General features: G+C 45.9%; 1 long non-coding RNA gene across 1 annotated transcript; it reads left to right on the top strand.

Annotated features, from left to right (window-relative positions):
• The first annotated feature begins 10,878 nt into the window (after nucleotides 1-10,878).
• On the top strand, nucleotides 10,879-14,486 carry LOC147000520 (uncharacterized). Its single transcript, XR_015045942.1, has 3 exons — nucleotides 10,879-11,236; nucleotides 12,899-12,972; nucleotides 14,251-14,486. It is a non-coding gene; the product is annotated as an uncharacterized LOC147000520 (long non-coding RNA).
• Nucleotides 14,487-16,974: the final 2,488 nt, after the last annotated feature.

A 16,974-nucleotide genomic window follows, 5' to 3' on the forward strand; every position in this document is an offset into this window, starting at 1 on the left:
AGGAAGACATGTTGAGGCCCTACTTGTCTGTGCTCTAGTTAGTGAAGACACTGAGGAGAAATATGGGACTTTGGGGGGGAATATATCCACGGAAGGAAGTGCTAGCTGGCCATACGTGACAAGCGCCTTAGTTTTTATTATCAACTTGACACAAACTAGAGTCACATGAGATGAGCGAATTGTAATTTAAGAATTTGTCTCTCAATCAACTGGTAGCCGTGTCTGAGAGAAATCTGTGTTTTTTTCTTTTATTTATTTTAATGTAATGTTTTTATTAATTCTTGAGAATTGTCTTGATTGACGATTGATATGGGAGGGGCCAGCCCATTGTTGGCAGCACTGTTTCTGAGCAGGTGGGCGTTGGTTGTATAAGAAAGTCTACTGCGCATGAATCAGTGAGCTCGGCAGGAGACAGGTTTCCTCCATGGACCCTACCTCTGACTCTGCTTGAGTTCCTGCCTTAACTTCCTTCAGTGATGAACATGGAAATGCAAGCCGAAATAAGCCCTTTCCTCCCAAGTTCCTTCTGGCCATGGTATTTATTACAGCAACAGAAAGCAAATTAGAACATATGAGTTAACAAGGTTATTTAGTAAGATTTGTGGAGACACGAGAGCAAATGAAGGATGACCAGGGCAGGATGGTAGGATGAAGTCACCTGAAGGGAACTGGACATGGGACCAGAGAATGGCACATATCCTTCTCCCACTAGGCAGAGTTGCCCTCTTGGATATCTGGATGACCCTCTGCAGTCAAATCCACAGTGAAAAAATGTCTGAAAATCCCCACTTAGAACCACAGTGAGGAGCACCTAGGAGTCTTTCCTCTGGTAGAAAAAAATAAAAGACATCCAAGAATGTCCAGTCTGAGTCACAGTGAAGGGTACCTGGGAGTCCATCCCGAGTTACAGCCGCTCTAAGATACATCTAGGGGTGACTCATCAATCACAGCCACAGCACCTCAGTGAGGGACATTTAGAGATTCCTCTCCAGTCCCAGCCATCATGAGGGATGGCCAGGATATGTTGTCTGACCTCTGGACTGGGCCATCAAGTAAGCAACCTGACATAACTGTCTTCACATTTCCTGATGATGGATTGGTAATTCAGTACATGTTGTGTATGGCTACTAGGCAGTGTCCAGCTCCTGAAATGTCTTCAGTGGGCACTCTGCATCAAATCCTCTGCGGTCTATAGGCATCTTGAAGAAAGCTGAGTACCTCAACTGGGGAGTATCCGTTTGCCCCTCACCCCTTGGGTTTTTCTGATATCAACATTTTCTGTTCATCTGGTGATGAGCTTAGGTACGCTTTTTAGTTCTGTGCCTGGAATTTTCTAGAATTATGTGGACCAGAGAGCAGATGGTGTACTAGTGAGCCTCCAGAAAGCCACACACTTTCCAGAGTGAGGGCAAGTAGTACGTACAGGTGGAAAGTGAAAGAAGACAGCTTTCCCTACAAATAGGCCTCCCCCCCTGCCCCCAAGCCAATCTCCTTAAGGCGAAGGGCAAATGCAGCCAGTGCTAAGGGGAGTGGTCCAGTCTCCCCAGATACCCATTGACAAGGTGGAGTTAGGGTTCCTAAGACAAGTTGCTAATACTTCCTAGATTCTGCATTCCAGGCCTGAAAGTGCAGGGTGAGTTCCACCGCACTGTATAGAGCTGAGATATGGCTACTCATCTTCAGTGATGTAGCAGGAGGATGGCAGGAGGGTGAGGAATGTGTTCTCATTCTTCCCTTCATACTACAATAGATATTTAAGATACAAAGTCAATCAGTCATTAGAGAGATGTGGGCCAGTTCCTGTGTGCTGATATCCCTTCCTTCCCAAGCCCAGTAGAAAAATGAAGTGTGTGTGTGTGTGTGTGTGTGTGTGTGTGTGTGTGTGTGTGTGTGTGCATGGATAGGAATGGGAATGGGGACGGGGATGAGGCTGGGGATGGGGAGGAAATTCTAGCCCATGGTGAGTCCCTTTCTCTCCAAATACTCTGGGATCCCACCAACTGCAGGAGTGACCAAATATGGAACCCCTCTTAGTTGTACTCTTTCTCTGTGCTGGCACTTTGTGCATCAGTGAACAGAAGAGAACACGAGAGAAAGGTAAGCTCTTGCTCCAATCTGGGCTACAGTAACATTAGAGATGAGTCTTGGCTTTGGGGTCTCAGCATTACTGGACTTTGATTCACATGGGAAGATGAAAATTCCAGCGGGCTACAGGAGGGTTTCTAGCAGCCATAGCCTTAGGAGATTCTGGAACTCTTCAGGGAGAGTTGGCCCTACTAAGAAAATAACTATTTTGGTAGAAGTAATGAAGGGGGTAAGGGGGTAGCTCAGCCTGACTGGGACATAGGAATCAGGAGATCCACCCTGGGGGCTTCTTGACACAACTGGGTCTGGGAGAGAGGTGTGTTCTACAGTATCAGCACCAGTCATAACTGGGCAAGGTGGAACATATGGCCAGATAAATGGTTCTTTTGTCCTGCTTTGGTATGTGTGAGAGGTGGGAACTGAAAGAATGGGCCAACCTTAGTACTATAGACTCATAAATTGGGTAGACAGGTGGAAGTGGTTTCCCAGGAGGCTGGAAAACATGGCAGACACATGGCTGTGCCAGAGCTTCAGCCCCAGACCCTCCAGATGCCATCCCCAAAACTGGAATTTGTCAAAATGGTGAGAAAATTTAAGATCCCCAGAGCCCTAATTTATATCATTTGCAGAACTAAATTCTGGAGAAAGAGCAAAAGACCTAGGGATGGTGGTGGTAAAACAAGAATTCATAAGTGATTTAAAAAAAAAAAAAGAGTTCCTTTAGAATCCTGAGAGCAGAGAATACCTTAGTCAGGACAGAAAGCCTGGTGAAAGAGAGAAGAGTAAGTGTGCCACGTCAGTATTGCAGGGTATGTAGATGTCATGTAATCTGATTGGCAATGCGTGCAACTGAAAGACTTATTATTGAGGACAAATAACGTACTCTTCTTAGGATCGGTGAAAAGGCCTTTTTACACAACAAGAGGGGAAGGAAGTGGTCAGAAACCTGAAGAATGTGCAAAAGCAGAAATGTTAGTGAGCACTGTGTGATCTCACAGAGGCAGTGTGTGCAGTGGGAAACTCTTCACCTATCTGACCAGAAGAGATGGAAAGGCTTGGCAAACCACCACTTGTGCATAAACTCTTTCAATTACTTTTGGAGAAGTGTGAATTGGACCTGTAGCTTGATGGGAAATGTATCAGCATTAGTTGAATTGAAACTGTATTGATTCTACGGTCCATCTATCCATTTCTTTCTCCAGCCTTACCCTGTGGACATTTAGACAATAAATGGGGTAAGTGAAGAATGGGGCAAGTCACCCAGCAGAGCAGAAACACAGGACTGAGATGTTGACCTGGGGAAGATGGACCTGCAGGTATGCCCCCAGAGTAGTGACAATGTATCCAGGAGGTATACACAGTGTTTGTGCTGGGTGCTACAGAACTGGTTGGCTAGAAATCTTGGAAGAGGATCCTCTGTCCTCTGCCAAGTTGCAATTGCCACTTTTGTGACAACTTAACTCAAGCTAGAGTCATTTTGGAAGAGAAAATCTCAAGAAAAGGCCACCATAAGATTTGCCTGTAAACAAGTTTGTTAGGCATTTTCCTGATTAATGATAAATGTGGGAGAGCCCAATCACTGTGGGAGTCCACTCCGGAGCAGGTGGGCCTAGGTATTATAAGAGAGCAAGCTGAGCAAGCCATAAGGAATAAGCCAGTTGTGGTGGTTGGCCCAGAGAATGCCACCTAGCCACCGGGAAGAGTCTGCTTCTTGTCTTCCTTTGGATGAAGATGTAGAACTCTCAGCTCCTCCTGTGCCATGCCTGCCTGGATGCTGCTATTCTCCCACCTTGATGATACTGGACTGAAAGCCAGCCCCAATTACATGCTGTGCTTTATAAGAGTTGCCTTGGTCATTTATGGTGTCTGTTCACAGCAAAACAAAAACAAAACAAAACAAAACAAAACAAAACAAAACAAAACAAAACAAAACCCAAAACAACCCAATTAAGACACCAGAAAACTGCATATCTCTGCGGTCTCTGCTTCAGTTCCTGCCTCCAGATTCCTGCCTTGAGTTTGTGCCTTGACTTTCCTCAGTGATAGACTATCATCTGTGAGGTGAAACAAATCCCCTCGGTCTCTAGTTGCTTTTGGTCATGAACAGCAACAGAAACCAAACTGAGACACCAGTGCTGTTGAAAATTATATCAAAGAACAAAAGACTATGAAACAGACTGGATAAAAGAGGCCAGAAATAAGATACTGGTGAGTAAGGCCTCAGACCACGCAGCTTGTTGGCTCCAAGGCGCACTGTAAAGAGTATTCTCTGTGGAGCTTTAAGTGATTGTTAAGTGTAATTAAGCGACAGAGGCTTGTTTGTTTAATTGTTATTGTTTTTAAATATCAATTTGAAAAAGGCATCCAAACCTTCATTATCAGGGGAAGATGATGTATACTAATGGACTTTTTTATTTTTATGAAGAGGAGGGAAAAGTGTTTTGTTTTGTTTTGTCTTGTTTTGTTTTGTTTTGTTTACAGCTGCTTCTCAGTTTTGAAATGCTCCCGAAGACAGCGCCTAGAAATGGAAATGTTTGGAAACGAAGGAAGCCAGGCCATGGATATTTCTGGTATCAAGATACAAGCACATTTCAACCATGGCTGAGTGTTGAGACATGTCGCTTAGTGATCTTCAAGAAAGACCAGTACAGGGGCTTGTCCAAAGGTGACTCCAGTGGAGATAGTCAAGGCTCCTCTGTGGCAGCTTTTATCTTGGGGGAAGAAGAAACACACATCAAGGGAGTGGGCTTCAGCTCCCCAGAGTTGCTCAGGAAAAGTCCTACCCTGCCTGCAGCCCCTGAAGACAGCCACTGGTAAATATCTGTAAAGAGTGTAAACCTGTGCTCCCATCCCGGAGGGTGTAAGGATTCCAGACCAGACCATGCATAGGGTTGAGGTGTTTCCTATAGGAGCTCAAGCAGGGGTGACTCTCATCCTGGTGTAATTTCCCTTATGTGATCGGTGTGTGCTCACAGCAAAAACCAAAGTTCCTGCCACCTGCCAAAGGTCCACAAGAGGACTTGGACACAAGATGGAATGAAGCTTGTGAGTCATATGGCTTAGACTCTTGAACCTTGGACCTCTTATGGTTCTCTCAGGCTTTTGAATAAGCATAGAATGCAGCTTGTCTCTATCTTGTCTACATAGTTCCTTTCATGGGGTGAGGTTCCTGCTAATAAGGCCACATACAGATAGCATCTCTTTGGATCTGACACAAGCCACTGGGCAGGGACTTTGGATGACTGGTTCTCAGTGGTAGCCTGAGTATAGGATCAGGGAAGCCTCCATATCCTCTGTGTAATCTCTCCTTCTACAGATGTTTTCTATAGTGAGGTCTGGGCCAAAGTCTCTTCTTCATCCCTGGTCTCCTTGGCTCAGACATTCAGCCTAGAGTCCCCCACTGTTGTCCACACAACCTGTTTATCTCCTCTACTGCTGTTCCCCTGGGGCCTGTGATCTACACCTACATCCATCATCTGCTCTCCACCACTGAGCCCTTCACCTCTGGAAGCTAACCTGTGACATTCACATCTCCTTCTGGCCCCAGTACCATCACCCCATGCCCTGCCAACCTGCCATTCTATGAAGCCCCATGGAGATCCCATCCAAGGCTCACAGAACAGCTTCTTGCCTGTCTTCCTTGACTGCTTCACACTCATGACTTTCCTCAAAAACTTCTAATCTGGTCTCTACTTCCCATGGCTCCCTTCATCCAGTGTCTTCTGTCATGTTCTTGTCTCATGAACCCTCTGTCTGTCCACTTACCTGGCGCATCTAGTGCAGTTCATGGTCTTGAGCCATATTGCTCTCAAGGTCTGGCTTCAGCTCACCCATCCAATCCCCATAGCTCTTTTCAGGACCCAGGACTGGAGATTCCTGCTCAGAGGGCAGGTAACTTTGGTCTCACTTGTTCTATCTTCCTGTTTCTTGGATTTCTATCCTATCTTGCTATGACATGGGAGAATGCTGTGGTCTTTCTAGAGATACCTTATGGATTTCTGACTGGAGCAGGGTTCTGTATGACCTTGAAGGTAGAGAGATGGAGGCAGGATGAAGGCTGGGGGTTGTGGGGTTATAAAGTAACTTTTCCCTAAGAAGTTTAAATTCTGTTGGTGGTGACGCAGATCCCACTTCTCAACTATATAGATATGTTTTTCTTGCACTGGTTCTGCAGAGCAGCTCAGTGATGGCTGCATTCTACAAGTACCTTCATCCTTGCCACGTGCTCACTTGCCCCTAGAACCCCTCAAAAGTCTTCTGTTGGGTTTCACCTTCCCTCCTCCAGTCTCTTTTAACTGGCTGGTTGGTCTCTTGCCTCCAGAAGTAGCCACCTTGATGTGATCTCCAATGGAAGAGAGGCCATATGTTGGGGGATTTGGGTTTTGGGGGGTGTGTGTGTGTGTGTGTGTGTGTGTGTGTGTGTGTGTGTGAAGCAGAAGTATTCTAGTCTTTCATAAGCCATCAGCATAAAGACAATTGGAAATAATTGATTGAAAGATGCAAATGAGATTAATGACACTGTCCCAGTCACCAGCAATTTCTCAAACGTTTTGTTGAGGCACTGTTCTATTTTCAGAAATGGGAAGATGCCTCCCTGGCTGCACACCACAGCAGTCTCTTGAAGCCTCAGGCCTGAGCAGGAAAGTAGGTCATTTAGCCTCACACAATGATCTCGCTAGAGACCAGGAATGGAAAATTCAAGAAACATGTTCATCCAAATGCCTTTTATTCTTGTATTTTTTTTTAAATGGTTTCATTAAAAAAGGCAAGGAGAACTGTTGGCCATTACTTAATTATGTTGTTCAGCACATAATTATTGGATGCATTGAATGCGGCTTACACCAAGTCCTGGGAAAGTTGCACTGTAGTTGGGGAAAGACAGAAGCACAAAAAGCAAGCATGCTAAAAGTAAACAGCCAAAAAAAAGAAGGTGGGAATATAGACTGCAGAGAAGCAGATATATACATGATATGTACATATGTGGAGAGAGAGAGAGAGAGAGAGAGAGAGAGAGAGAGAGAGAGAGAGAGATGATAGAGATGAGAACCAGGATCCTACTATATCCTAGAGGGTAGAACTTGCTGGATAGGACAGCCTTGAGGAGGGAAATGGTGCCACAGAAATCAAGCATGCAGCTGAGCAGTGCCAAATTCCCAGGAGTCTCATTTGGGCTCCTGTCTGCCCTCCAAGAGGTCTGTATGTTGGAGTCACAACAACAGCAGAGTTCTGTCCCAGAGACTAGGAACAGAACCAATGGAATCCAGCCACCCCCAAATAGTCTATGTTCCAGCAGCAGCTAAACATGGCAGCCTGTGATTGGAGCTGCAGACTGTTCAGGGGAGTACACACAGACATGTGTTACTTCCTTAAGTCCAGCTAGGATACAGGAAAGTCGAGTTAGACCACACCCTGCCTTTAGAACAGAATTCTGTAGAACATTCCCCAAGTACACGTGGAGTCAGCCCTCCACTGACCACTGAGTCCATGAAATGAGCATGTCTGGGAGTTTCAGCCCCTGAAATATTTGCTACCAACTGTGGCAGTGCTATTGATTGGTACAGCAGCCTTTCCCAGGGTTTCAGAGACTATCAGAAAGGACTCTTACTACACAGTTATTTTAAGACATATAATTAGCTGGAAGTATGACACAGTGCACACATAAACATTTAGATCTTGGGACTTCCCAAGATCACTGAGAATTTTGAGTTAATCACTCCCCAGTTATAGCCCCAGAGAGAAGGTATGTCCATTTTTTGAGGAGACATGAGGGACCTTGGGGGATGTTCTTCTTAATCTCAAGGTTCCTCTACATAAAAAAATTTGAGAAGATGTTAAGGGATCCAAGGATTCCATACATGAGTGGAATATTTGTTCACACTACAATACCATATAAGTCTTCCTTCCTACTTACTCGTGACTAAGGCTCAGCCCACCTCCCTGAGACCACCGTGACCCCTCATATATATAATTTCTCTCTACATCTCCATCTATCTCTATATCTATGTGTATATCTAGATCTAGATCTTTTGTTTGCTTAGGTTTAGGACTTATGTGGCATCCACTAAATCTTTTATTTTCTATTATTTCCCAAAGGGAGTTGGAACTCTTCTAAACTCCCCCCCCACACCTTAATAGACACAGTATTGACTACTATAAACTGCTGAAGGGCCTGCAGCCAAAAGACAGGTATACGCAAGGATAGCCTTCCTCCCTGTGGTCCGATATGTGGCTTGCCCTCTGCTTTACTTGGGCCTGCCTCAATTTCCCATCTGTCAAATGGGGAGATGCTGGGACCCATCTCTTTGAGCTTTGTATGATTAGATAGGTTAACCTAAGATTATCTGCAATTAGTTCTTTCAATTTCTAGCTTAGTGAAATGTGATACCCACATGGTAGCTCACAATTCCCTGTAACTCCAGTTACAGGGATCCAATGCCCTCTTGTGATCTCCAGGGTACTGCATACAAAGTACACATCACACTCAGAAAACAGATACACAATATAAAAATAATTCAAAAAAAAGACAGAGGTCAGAATAGGACTGAGTGAACAAAGACCTTGTCCCTTGACTATTGGTCGCCACCCTAGGGAGTCTTTCCTGTGGTGATCATTGCAGCATGGAGACCTCCATCACCTGCCCCTGCACACCCAGGGTGCTGTCTTTCTACACTGGACTCTCTAATAACCCATGTTTTTAGCATCCCATTTCAACTTTAATCTGCTCCCTGGGAGGAGTCTTCCCTTTGAATCAGCATTTAAATTAGACAGTGCCAACTGTCATCACGCCTGAACATACAGGTAGACAACCTCTTCCTTGGCGATAGGGTCTCTAATGTTCCCTACTTTCTTGAAACTCAAAACAAGACCATTTATAAAATCAATGAGCTCTACGAAATGTCCCATCCCAAAGTCTCCACCAAGAACTCAGATGTCTCCTGGTTATTTGATATCTGAGCCAAACCTCCTGACTTCATGTGAAGCTCTTGCGCCTGTATAGAAGGCCAGTGTGGTGGTGGTGGTGGGGTGGGCCCCCACTAAGGAGGGAACAATAGCTTGCTGTTCACAGGTGGCTTGAAGGCTGAACATTGTAGTACAGTTCTATAAAAGTGACAGGAAGCATGGAGTTTGACTACAAACTATTAGTCTAGTGACTGTATGCAAGAAGAGAGGAACATTTCCCGGACAGTGCTAGGGGAGAGGCTGTTGACATCTCTGAGGGCTGGCTCCAGGATGGAACTGCAAGCCCTAGCTGGGGACGTGGGCCGTCCTGTGTTCAGTGCAGCTATTTTCTCACATGACAAACCCAGGGAGGTGACTACTTAACCCCACAGGGTCATCAGTAGACAGACATGCCATCACCCTGTCAACAGTCTTCCAAGTATGAGATATGACAGTGAAGAGCAGTGAAGAGCAGCACCCTCACTGCAAGGCTGAGCATGGAGATGGTGTTCCAGTGGAACACCACGCAGAGTTCCTTCTCCTTAGAGGCACTGGGAGCCCCCCACATCAGCAAGTCCCAGATTTTAGTCTCTGTTCAGAGGAAGACAGAACCCAGGTGCTCAGAGGAGGATGGCTTTGGGGTGGAGGCAGTGCCCTTTCTCTGACACGTTTATTGGGTTACCTCTGCTCCTCAGAGCCTACGTCAAGCACCTGTTTTGTCTTTGGGAGAACTGAGCTGGAGGCCTCCGAAGGCCATCTCTGAAGCCAGGCCTTCGCGTCCCACCTAAGGTCAGCAGAGGAGACAAGGAAGCACCAATAGAGTGTTTTCTTTTCAGTGGTCGAAGTGCCCAGAGCCCACTGTTTCCCACCAAGTTCTGGCAGAGCATAACCTTTCGGAGACTATCAACAACCGTTTAATTAGCCTCATGAAACTAGAGCTTTGCAGACAGACCTCAAGGAGCTCACGTGGCTACGCTTTCAGCACGGGCTGATCCTTGCTCGGGAGTTGGTAATAATGCCAGGCCACACCACTGGCCCTTTTAAAGATCAACCATAATATCTCAGAAGCTCAGGGCGAGCTGCCTGTTTGGCATCATCACACCACTCTCAGAAATGTTCTAATTGGTGTGTGTGTGTGTGTGTGTGTATATATATATATATATATATATATATATATATATATATATATATATATAATTTTTCCGTTTGCAGTCATCCCTACAACTTGAAAAGTAAACTTTTCTCTTTGTACTTAACTGACTTGAGGCAAGAAGAGCTAGGAGCATTGCGTGGCTGCTGTTGTCTGGTCCAGAGGCGGGTCATCCTGTCCTGCCTCTCTTTTATGTGACATTCTCTTTGTGAACAGGTGTGAGGGCCCAGCTTTGAAACTCGAGCCTGCAGCCTGGCCTGGAGCAGGGGAACCAGGGGCCTGGGGCAGCTGCTGTGCCTCCCCTTCAATCCCTGTGTTCCCTCAACCTCCTTCTCCCCTTCTTTTGCTTCCTCTCATCCTCCCACCCTCCCCCTTTGTCTTCTGTTCCTCCTTGTCTTTGTCCTTCACTACTCTCCTTCTTGATCCTCCTCCCTCCCCCTCCCCTTTCTCTGCTCTCTCACCTCCCCCTGCTCCTCCCCCTGACCCCCCTTCTCCTGTTCCTGCCACTGGAGCATCAGCCTGGCAGAGGCTGGGAGCAGGAGCGGGCCAGCCTCACTGCACCGCGTGAGAGCGACTCTGCGGACCTGTCTGGCCCAGGGTCAGGAGGTCATAGAGGTGGGCGGGGCCCGGGCAGCAGATTGGGAGCCCCCTGCCCCAGCAGCGTCATTTAGACAAACAAGCAGATGGCAGGTGTCAATGGGGACAAAGAGCCATCTGCGCAGCGAGGCTGCCCCACTGTCTCTCACAGGGACTTCATTAAGCCCGACGTCAGATAGCTGTGCTTCAGTCAGAACCAGCAGGGCCCTCGCTGGCTAGAAGAGAGGCTGTAGCTCTGAGCTCTACCCAGCGCTAGGCCTGCCAGGCCAGACACAGGCCACAGAGGCGGGGCCTGTGTGTTCACAGTAGGGCTCCTGTCTGCTTTCAAAGGGCCAGCCTTGCCGACTGTGGTAACCTAATGGCTGCCAGAGGCAGGTCTGGTGATGGAATTTAGCATCTCAATGGCTCCCCCTCTAGCATCCATGGCTGCTTTCCGGATTCCGGTCCTTGCACCTATGCTCTCAGGTAGCAGCACAGCAAAGCCCTAGATATATAAAGCTGGTACTGGGCTAAGGCTCAGTAGAGTGTACAGTGCCCCAGGAGAATGGGATCCGAGGCCATGGTCCAGGCAGCTCTTGCGAAGCGGGGGGTGGGGCAAGAATGATGTAGCCATCCTGAATCTTCCTAGCTAGTTACGTGGGGAGGTTGTGGATTTGGGCATTGGTGAGAAAGGGCCCCAATCCAAGTGTCACCTTGGCCAATGTCTCTTCATTCAGGATGGAAAGGTAAGTACCAATGCTGGTTGGTTTTTATAAACTTGACAAAAATCTGGACTTAACAGGAAAGAGAGAATCTTATTTTTAATTTTTTTTCTATTTTTTACACTCCATATTTTATTCCCCCTCCCCATCCACCCTCCGACTGTTCCACATCCCATACCTCCTCCCCACCTCCCTGTCTCCACGTGGATGTTTCCACCTCCCTACCCCACCTGACCTCTAAATTCCCTGGGGCCTCCAGTCTCTTGAGGGTTAGGATGAGAGAGTCTTAACTGAAAAAAATGGCCCCACAGATTGGCCTGTAGTTAAGTCTCTGATGTTATTGACTTGATATGTGATTGACATGGAAGGGCCCAGCTCACTGTAGGCAGGACCAGTCCTGGGCAGGTGGTCATGGGTGGTATAAGAAAGCAGGCTGAGCAAGCTTCCTGCACAATTACAATCAGAAATCTGGCCAAGAGCAGCCTGTGAGCAGGACAGGGATGTGTGTAAGTTCAATCGCTCCTCTCCCACTAGACGCCCACACATTTCAGTGTGAGATTATAGCCTCTTCCAACCTCTCTCTCTCTCTGTGAGGAAGATAGCAAGACAACCTCACATAGGTTGCACCTGAGGAGGTGAAGCAGACCCAAGGATAGCAATACAACCTGTTGCCATTGAGGAAGGGAACACGTGGCCATACCTTCTAAAGTATTCTGGGAAGAGTGTAGGATGATCAGGGTTGAGACATGCTCCTGGCCAGGGTCTGGGTAAATTCTGGGAAACTGTGGACAGAACACAGAACGGTGTGGAGCCCCTGGGGGGCGGGGGTGGCTTAGGGATGATCCCTGGGCTCTGGTGCTAGAGACTGGAGGGACTCATGAAGAAGAGATAAGGGAGGTGGCAGAAGAGATAGAGGGTGCCATTGTGCAGAGCTGTAAGCCATGGGAAAGGTTGCATTTCGTTTTAAATGTACAGATCAGTGAACAGGCCTTTTAGATAAACTTCCTGAGAATATAGCTTGGCTTGTCATGTAAAGGGCTCTTAGGACCACAACACAGGCACTACACTAATCCAATCAGGATACCATCGCCCAGCAGAAAACCTCCATCCATTAGCTATCCGTCTCCAGTCTTCTCTACCATACCCTCCAAAATGAGCACTGTACATTTTATGTAAATGAGGTCCCCAGACCGGGGCATTTATGTTCGCTTTCTTCCAGTCAGCTATGTGTGGAAGATAATGCTGTGTCACATGCTAGCACATCATTGGCTTTTCCTGATACACAGTGTTTCATTGGCCCTCTTGGTGATGGATAATGAAGCAATTGGAGCCCTTTGATTATAAATAGTGATCCTGTCTGTATTTATGTGGATATGCTTTTCCACTTTTTTTTTCTTCTGAGACAAGATCTTATTCTCTATCCTAGGCTAGCCTCAAATTCATAGAGAATTTTCCTGCTTCAGTCTCACAGGTGCTGACGTGACAGACAAAAGCTTCCAGGTCTGGTTGTGTTTTTCTTTGTCCTTCATAGACACCTAAGAATTCAATTTTTGGCTCATGGGATAACTTCCCATTTGTTCTTTGAGGAGCTGTCAAACTAGGACAGGTTTTAAGCAGGAATGTCTTAGTTAGGGTCTTACTGCTGTGAACAGACACCATGACCAAGACAACTCTTATAAGGACAACATATATTTGGGGCTGGCTTACAGGTTCAGAGGTTCAGCCCAGTATCATCAAGGTAGGAACATGGCAGAATCCAGGCTGACATGGGGCAGGAGGAGCTGAGAGTTCTACATCTTCTGAAGGGCTGCTAGAAGACTGGATGAATGAGCGTCTTAAATGCCCACAGTGACACACTTCCTCCAACAAGTCCACACCTCCTCCAACAAGCCTACACCTCCTAGTAGTTCCACTCCCTTGGCCAAGCATATACAAACTACCTCAAGGACTATAGGGATGTACTGTAATTCTTAGTATAGATATGGCTTTTTATTTCACATACCCAGCACCCAATTTTGAAAGTTGGATGGGGGTATAGCAAGGAATTGCTTGCTCCTTCTTGCTTGAAATGTTTGTTTAACCAAGGAGACATGGGAAGCTAAGTAGGGTGGAACATGTCTGGAGTTTTAAATCATGTACTGGTGCTATGTGAACTCTTTATGGCTGTGGCTTCTTCTGATAAGGTGTCCATGGGCTGGGGTCTGATATGGTAGTTCTGGGATTCAAGCAATAATATCCACTGACTTCTGTCTGGAAATTCTTTCTGAAAGCTGGGGTGACAGTTTTCTGACCAGCACCTACCCAGCAGATACAAACTGTAAGCAGAGCAATAACTATATAATAAATATGTAAATACACAACTGAGCAAGCCATGCATGGGAGTAGAGTATGGGAGGATCAGGAGGAAGCTTAGTCAAAGGGCTGCTGTAAGCCTGGGCAATTGGAGGACTGAGTGAAGCGGGGGACCTATCTTGTGTTCCACAATGGAAGGAAAGAAGGATCTCTGGCTGCTCTCTGGGTTTGCCACCAGTATATAATTGAACAGAGATGAGCATATATTGAGTTGTAAAGAAACCAGAATAGGAGCTAAACCCACAATGAGCAGAGCAAAGGAAAAAATAGACTCTGTCTGGAAACTAGTAAGATTTAAGAGATGGTGGGGGAAGGGCAAGGAAGGAAGGAGAGAGAAAGAGAGAGTAGACAAGTCAGTAAAACTCAAAACTGATTATTTGAAAAGATTAATTACCCTTGTGTTATCTCTTGTCAAACTGTGCACAGAGGGACGGAGACGGGCTGCAGGTGCTGCGTGGGAACACGGACACAGGGTCTGAATGCACCAAAGGAAGGTTAACATGAGAGAAAGGAGATTCTGGAATTCAAAAGAAAAACTTGCACTGTGGCTAAAGACACTAGTTAATTTCTCGCTGCCATAAATTCAACAATTTGGTTGAAAAGGACAATACCACAAAAGCTACTAGAACCAAAACTCACTAAAAAAGAACTTAAGATGAAGAGCTCAGTATATATTAAAGGAATTAAACTTTATTCTTATTTCAGTTTTGTGTGTGTGTGTGTGTGTGTGTAGTGTATGTGTGTGTGGTATAAGCATGTATATGGTATATGCATGTGTGTATGTGGTGTATGTGTGTGGTGTATGCATATGTATGTATGTGTGTGTGTGTTGTGTGTGTGTGCATGTGTGTGTGAGACACCCTCCTCTTTCACTCCCTTGAGATAGGATCTTTCAGTGAGCTTGGGGCTTGTCAGTTTCTAGTGAAGCCTGTGGATCACTAAGCTCTAGTTCTGTCTCCCCTACATCCCCTAGGTGAGTACAACCGTGCCTGGATTTATGCAGCTGTTGGGATCTGAACCCAGACCCTCATATTTGTGCTACAAACTATTATCTACGCCAAGAAAAATATATATATATATAACACACAGTCACACACACACACACACACACACATACCTTGATCTGCAGGCAGCAGGTAGAGACTACCATGTTGGCCAGATTTGAGCATCTGGGACCTCAAAGCCCACTCCCAGTGACACACTTCCTCCAATAAGGCCACACCTCCTAATAGTGCCACTATTAGCCTATGGGAGGGGGCATCCATTTTCATTTAGACCATTTCAAAGGCACAGCTGAAAAGAGGTAGCAACCTGGCTCTATCCAGCAGACATGACTGTGTATGCAGAAGATCTGATGGGCTCTCAGAGAGCTTGCTTTCCAGACTTTCAGGATAAAAGTCAGTGTCTAAAAGTTAGTCATATTTGTATACACTTACAATGAATGACCAAAAATTTAAATTTAAAACACAATACCATTTTCAATAGCATAAAGCACAAATTTCATAAGGACCAATCTGATAAAACACCTGAAAGACTGAAAATTATAAAACATTCCTGAGAGAAATGATAAGATATGCTAAATAAATGCATACTTAGATCAATGTTCATAGAGCCAATTGTCCCCCAGCTGACTCAGAATGTTCATTCCACACCTGCCAAGTTTCTAGCTAGGTGTGTACGTGGTATGTTAGAAGGCAGAGAGGGGGAGAGGGAGAGGGAGAGGGAGAGGAAAGAGTGGAAAACGGACGATAGAATCCATGTGGAAATGAGAAGACCTGGATCGCACAAGATAACTTTCCAAAAAGGCACAAAGCTGGAGGGCTCACATAGCCAACTTAAAAACCCACCATGATGTTCTAAGATGAAGACCTAGTGGTCTGACATCTGGAGTCAGACACATAAGTCAATAGAACTGAATCCAGAAATAAACAGCTAAGATATAACACACAGCCAAGGCAAGCGTTTGTGAGTGTGTGGAGGGATCTGGAAGCCTGCCTGTGGGTGAGGTGAGAAACGGCACAATCACCTTGGAAAATATTGTTTCAGAGCCTTAAACAAATAAAACATGTGGCAGCCACAGGATTCAGAAGTTCCACTCCGAGGTATTTACCCAAGAGAAAGTGGTGAGGTCAGCAAAAATATGTGCACAGTGACATTTGTGTCACCTTATCTGAAAAAGCTTGCAACTGGTCAGATGTTTGTGAACATGCGGATAAACAAATAGGGGGCATCGCCATACAAGGGGATGTGGCTCCGTACAAGAAGGCACCAGCTTTTGATGTATCTAACACCGATGAGCCATATTCATTCCACTTTCTGAAAGCACCTAGATTTTAAAAAGAGTAATAAATGGCATCACCCACTTATGCAAACATCTCAGAACTTCAAACTGATTACCATCGAAAGAGCGCATGGGTTCATAAGTGCATATGGACTAATGTTCTCACTGAAATTCATATTTTAAATATATATTGTTTGTTGCATACCAATGAATAAAATTCAGCCCAATAAAGCTACTTAAAAAAAATAAATACCACAGTTTTGCCAGAGTTTCAACAGCCTTCTAGAGGTCACCTGGCAAGCTCGGGAAGCTTAGTCATAGATGTGAAGGCTGAGCCCTGATGATTCCCCTGTCCCATGCTGTTCTGTTGCAGCCAGGCCGGCTGAGTTTCTAGATACGCAAAACCTCAGGAACTAATTGAGCTCCAGAATATACTCCAGGTTCTTTAGATCTCACATGACATCTCATCTCTGGCTTATAGTTGCAATGGGTCAGAGGAAGATTTCAGCAGGGAATCATGCTGGCAGGAGAGAACATGACCATAGAAGCCGCTGTATTGGCATATTAGATCCCTGGGGTTGGAGGCTTGATTTGCTGCTCCTCTTGGATTCCCTAGTGTCTTGGTGCATGGCTGTCCTGCTCTGCCCCACACTCCATATGTCTTCTGCTCAGCTCTGCCGGTTCTTGTTAGGACTCCCCTCCATTCTCCTCAGAGCGCTACCGCCTATTATTAATAAGAGCATACCTTTATTAATGCTGCTTTGAAGCCTACACCTATAAGGCTTGACTCTCCTCAAGCGGTTACAAAACTGTACTCTAGAAAAGCAATCCATTCCACCTGAAGAAGGCATCTCTCTGCCAGCAAGGAG

This window comes from Mus caroli, unplaced genomic scaffold (assembly GCF_978045245.1).
Source record: "Mus caroli unplaced genomic scaffold, Mus_caroli_1 scaffold_18, whole genome shotgun sequence".
Taxonomy (NCBI): Eukaryota; Metazoa; Chordata; class Mammalia; order Rodentia; family Muridae; genus Mus; species Mus caroli.